Source organism: Microtus ochrogaster, chromosome 6, assembly GCF_000317375.1.
Source record: "Microtus ochrogaster isolate Prairie Vole_2 chromosome 6, MicOch1.0, whole genome shotgun sequence".
Taxonomy (NCBI): Eukaryota; Metazoa; Chordata; class Mammalia; order Rodentia; family Cricetidae; genus Microtus; species Microtus ochrogaster.
The window spans coordinates 58,409,128-58,415,263 of record NC_022013.1 but is presented as its reverse complement, the minus strand read 5'-3'; positions in this window follow the sequence as shown (position 1 = coordinate 58,415,263).

Below are 6,136 nucleotides of genomic sequence, written 5' to 3'. Positions count from 1 at the left end.
CCACTGCCACTCTCTGAGATGCAGTGAAGGGTGTGGTTAGCTCTTCATAGACAGTTGTGGGTTAGGATGTGTCTGGACAGGTCCGGCCTTTTCAACAGCCTGTCTATAGCCCTGAACCCAGGAAGACCCATGCTCGCACATGTCCAGGAGTCTGTTTGCCCAGTCCCTGCACCAGTAAGTGAGGCCAAGCCTCGAAGCCTTCGTGGAGGCTCCAGGCATAGCCTCCAGGGTGCCTGCAAATGTGGAAGTCGAAGGGTCCTTACGTCTCCATTTCTCAAATCTGCCATCCTTCCCCCTTTACACTAGGCTTCACTGTCTGCACCTTCTGGTCATAGCATGGGCTCCCCTTGACGGTAGATGGGGTGGGGGAAATGGAAGGGGATGGACACTAACTACAGAGCCTACGACACGTGGAGCCACCCATCTGGTTACAGGACCCCTTCAAAAAGAGCTCTACCAAGCCATGGGACCCATTCTTAAGCGTGTGGCACCCACATCCAGCTCACATTCAAACCCCAGCAGGAATCCAGGGTGGAGGCTCCAGGAGGGAGGGGTTGCTTTTTATTCTGGAGCAGAGCCACATCCAAGTTCAGGGCCAGTTGGTTCCAAGGAAAATGACAGAGGGATGTGCCCGTCTCTGCCTCAGAGCCTCTAGCCTTGGTGACAGGAGGCGTCACTGGGGGACTGTTGCTGTTGATTGGGGCACATTGCTGTCTGTGGAGGAGGCTTCGCGCCATCTTCATCTATGAGGAGCTGCCAGAGACGCCAGACCGGGCCACCACCTCTCCCCTCGACAGACAAGGGAACAAACTCCGCCCATGTGCTGGGAGCCCAGCTGGCAGGTGAGAATCTGGGCCTTCTTTCCCAAAGGCTTTGCTTTGACTCTTGCCCTCAGAGTGAGGCAAGTTGGGGAAGAAATGTCTTGTTGTGGAGTGCCTGTCTCAGGCCATCAGCATTCTGGGAACTATGCCAAGGAACCCCAGAAACCTCACAGTGAGCTGGAGGCATTGTGAACCCCATTTTCTAGCTGGGGAAACTGGCTCAGAGAATATTTAAAAATGGGTCCAGATACCACATTTAGGAATTAGAACCCAGACAGGCTGTTGTCAGAGGCTTAGCTCTGACTTCCACATCATGCTTGTGGGATGAGCAGACAGGCATTCTGTGTATGTGTGTGTGTGTGTTGTGCGTTGTCTCTGTTTATCTATGTGTGTATGTATGTGTGTATATCTAAGTGTATTGTGTGTGTGTGGTATCTCTCTGTGTGTATATCTATGTGTATGTGGGTATGTATCTGTGTGTGTGGTGCCTCTGTGTGTATATCTGTGTATGTGTGTACACCTAAGTGTATTGTGTGTCTGTGTGTGGTGTCTCTGTGTGTGTACATCTATGTATATGTGGTTGTGTATCTGTGTGTGTGATATGTGTGTATATCTGTGTGTTTGTGTGTGTGTGTGTGTGTGTGTGTGTGTGTGTGTCTGTGTGTCCTAGTATGGACCCAGCAGTGACGTTCCTGGCTCTTGCTGCTTCTCCCCCTCCCCCTTCTGGCACTCAGGCTGAGTGCTGAGGTCACTTGCCATCTACACGTTGTTTCCCTCCCTTCTGACAGGCCACCAAGTGTACCATTTGCTGTCCCCAGAGGACACAAGTGAGACAGACTTCCCTGATGGTTGCCTGGCTGGCTGTGGTTCTCCGTGGAGTACCAATAGGAGTCTGAGCGGCTGCTGGTGGGCCCGATCAAGGCTTGGCAGAGACCTGCAGCCCCCTGGTAAAGCTCCACCTACTGCCCGATGAACGGCACTTCCACCAGTCCAAGACAAAACGTGAAACCTGCAGCCCACAGTTTGATGAGGACTTCATCTTCCAGGTACCATCCCTGAGCAGTGGTATCCAATGCCCACAAACTCCCTAGGAGGAAGCATTGTGCAGGATAACCTGGCTTCCTATACACAGTACCCTCCATCCCTCCAGGACCCGCATGCCTCCAGTCTGGCTTTACTCAGCAGGCAGGCAGGGTGTACAGGAGGTAGCTTCTGGTGAAGAGAGTTTTTACTTAGAAATAGATGGTCAGAGACTGGGTTTTTCCTGCCCTGGTTGCCTGGGGGGAAGAAGGAAGAGAAAGCACATTGTGAAGTGTCTACTCAATGCTGGGCTCCGGCCTATGGGGCTGTTGGAAGTGACCCAATACACTGAGCATTATGGGCAAGGTCATCCAGTGGAGACCCACAGCTCTCCCGAGGTCAGGTTTGCTTGTTTTCTGAGACAGGGTGCTACCTCACTGTGTTACCCTGGTTGCCCTGTATAGACCAGGCCAGTCTTGACCTCACGGAGAGCCCACTGCTCTGTCTCCTGCGTCCTGGAGTTCAAGGCATTTACCACACTCTTACATTCTGCTTTCTTACCTGCTCCCTGAGCCTTGGTGATGAGGAGAGGGGCTGGGAAGGATGCTCCATTTAGGGATGGGGGGAGCTCCTCAGTTCCTTATTCTCAGAGACCTCGCTAGTTATCTCACCCCAACCTGATCCCAGCCTCCCTGCTCTGGGGAGAAGGACGGAAGAAATCAGTCAGTATTATTTGCCCATGTGCTGTAGTCCAGACACAGTGGCAGGAGCTTTATAGCCTAGACAAGAAGAATAGTGACCCCCATTCCCGGCTATGAAGGCCAAGGCTCAGAGAGAAAGAGATCCCATTGCCATAAGACCGGGTCATCATTTCTGGAATGACTTTTCAGCAAGAAAACACGTTCCAAAGGCAGATTCTGGTTAGTGGGCTACCAAGGCCCCAGGCAGCAATGGCTATTGCTTAAAGTTCTTAAAACACTGTATGGCAGGGCTCAGGTCCACCCATGTACCTCCCCAAGTTGCTGGGGTCCCTAAGGAAGCCTGAGTTTGGCTGTGTATCCTGTCTCTACCACGTGGTTCCTACTGGCAGGCCTGAGCCTGGCCTGGGTCCTCTCCTTCCTCAGGTATCCAGTAGAAGTGTCCCTCAGAGAGTGCTGAAGTCCTCCGTGTATCATGTAAATAAGCAAAGGAAACACCAGCTCCTTGGGCACGTGCTATTTCTGCTGAAGAATGAAGACCCTGCCCGGGGACCACCATTACATCATCTGGAGGGACCTGGAAGCTGAGAACCTGGAGGTGCCGCCTAGAGAGCATCTTCCCTCCACCCCTGGTCATCATCCTACAGTGTCTCAGATGTAGGCCCTGGAGAGGATGGGACCGACGCCTCCGCAGACATAGGACTCTGGAGTAACTTAAAAAAGTCACATTTAGGAATCAGGTGCAGTGTAAGGAGAATACTCCTCCACTGCTGGTGGGAATGCAAACTTATACAGCTGCTTTGGAAATCGGTATGGCGATTTCTAAGAAGAAAACTGGAAATCAATCTACCTCAGGTTCCAGCCATACTAATTTTAGGCATATACCCAAAGGATACTCAATCATACCACTAGGACACTTGCTCAACTATGTTCATAGCAGCATTATTCATAATAGCCAAAACCTGGAAACAACCTAGATGCCCCTCGACCAAAGAATGGATAAGGACACAATGGAGTACTACTCCATTGTAAAAAGCAATGACCTCATGAAATTTTGAGGCAAATGGATGAAAATAGAAAAAATATCATTCAGAATAAGGTAACTCAGACCCAGAAAGACAAACATGGTATGTACTCAGTCACAGGTGGTTAGTGGGAGTCAAGGACAGGATAATCAACCACAATCCACAGCCCCAGAGAGGCTAGATGACAAGGACAGCCCAAAGAGGATGCATGGATTTCGCTGGGAAGGGAAAGTAAAAACGAGCTCCTGGGTAAAGGGGGAGGAAGGGGCTATAAAGGGAGTCACGAGACATTTTTATCCACGGAGCAGGGAGGAGCTAGTCTCTGCTAAGAAGGTCTGAATAGTTAACAAGGAAAATATAATGAAATAATTCCGTGATTAGATTCCATATGCCTAGCGCCTTCAAAATAATTGACAAATTTAATTGAATTTAGCATGCAATTTTAAAAACAGACTCTAATAGTTGCCCATTATAGTCCCCTAATGCTTACTGTGGAATGATTTGCTCGAATCACCGTTTGCTTTAAGAGAAATTGTGTTTCAATTGCGGACGGAAGGAAGAAACCATCTCTCGGGAATTGAGTAAGGGTTTGTACATTAGCGGGTCAAAGGTGCAGCCCAGCCCAGGAGTGGTCTCCCGTCCACCAGCAGAGGACAAGGTGGGGGTCAGGAAGATGTACCAGAGAGCAGCGCTAGATTCCAGATGTCTGAAAACGCTATCAGTATTCCATTCTACCAGAGAGGTCAGAAAAAGACACCCAGCAGCCTGTGGAAGTGAACACCTTCCTTTCTCCTTAAAGGTCTTCCTCCCCTGTCTCTGTAAATTAACTGTCCATTGCTGATGGTGAAGAATGAGATCTGGTAAATGACCACATTGGCTGTGTTAGTTTGCCGACTGACAAACTTTCAGGCATGAGGGAGTGAGCAAAGGAGGTCCAGCAAGGGGGACGCTAAGTGTGCAGGACAGGAGAGGGCAGACACATGACTGACAGTCTGGCTGAGCCCCACTGGTGGTGCCAAAGAATTGTGGCTTCCAGCTCACCCTGGACTGCAGCACAGCCTTCCACGGTGCGTTTTCAGCGCCCTCTACTGTCCACCATTGTAACTGCCACTAGGCTGACTGTTAGAGCAAGTATTAAAGGAGGGATTTAGAGCCAGCAGGTCACACAAGCCAACCTCCCAGAGTGGCCCTTTGCAAGACTGCCTCTTCCTCCCTGGTTTATACAGCACTTATCCCTGGCCTTCATCACATGACCACACACTATATAAAATATAGGCACACATCACGTAAAGATAAGTGATGTATAATGTACAGCATATTATATGTTATCTAAGGAATGGGGAAACGTGTTTGCTGTTTCTGTTTGCCTTCCCTCACATCACGCTTGGAGCATGACTCTTCTTGAGTGTCAGGTACACCTTCGTGTGAATAGCATGATGCAGCGTCTCTATTTACCGGAGCCCTTAGCTGGAGTTGATTTCTCTTTTCCCTACATTCTCGCCAATATTTGCTGTTTGTCTCCTCGACAATAGCCCCTTTGTTTGGGAGAGATGGATCCTGATATAGATTTTGTGTGCGTGTCCCTGAGAGCTACAGAAGTGGACTGTTTTCTTCATAGACTTACAGAGTAAATACTTCTTCTGAGAACTATCTATTTAATTCGTTTGTAATTTATTGTTTTCTGTTGCTGTTGTTCTTCATTCTAGATATGAATCCCACGTCAAAAGCACAGCTGACAATTCCTCTCCTCTGGTATGCTGTCTCTTCACTCTGGGGTTATTTCCACTCTGCAGAAGTTTTAAAACTGTCTGCAGTCCTATCTGCCAGTTCGTGATCGTCCTTCCTGAGCTGGTGGAGTCACCGCTTCCTCCAGCCACACCAGTCTGGATGTGCCAGGAAGGCCTTGCCTGTGTCGGGATTGTAGAAGCATTCACCCTGGGTTTTCTGATTGCAGTTCCATCAGATCTTAAAGATACTGATCCATTTTGAATTATTTTCTGTACAGGATAAGGTAGTTTTGTTCTTCCATATGAATTTTAGGATCTTTTTTTCTATTTGTGAAGAAACTCGTTGGACTTATGTTAATGATTGCATTGAATGTGTAGCTTGCTTTCAGGAATACAGCCATTTTTACAGTGCTTGTCCAGCTGGTTAACTATCCTGGCAGGAACCACAATACTCTAAATAGAAACATTTGCGCCCCTTCCTTTTGCTATCAGAATACTGAGACAATGGACACCAAGGAATTAGAATTTCTCCTGAAGTCTCAAGCTAAGGAAAGAAAAAATTGGTACCCAAGTTTTAGCCAGAGAGGAAGCCTGTCTCCCAGAAAGAGACCTCAGACAACTTGCAGGACAGAGCAGGGGCCAAAACAATGAAGTGTCACTGATGAGCCAATGAATGATGGGACCACACCCAACCTGGATTGTTTAGTTAGCTATACCTCCTGCTCTCTATTTAAACCTAAACCTCATATCAGGACATGAAAGATGGACCTGGGGTACCAGGGGACCACTTTGCTCCTCCTCAGAATGTTTCTGCAAAACTAAAACAAACCCAGGAAAGCACATAC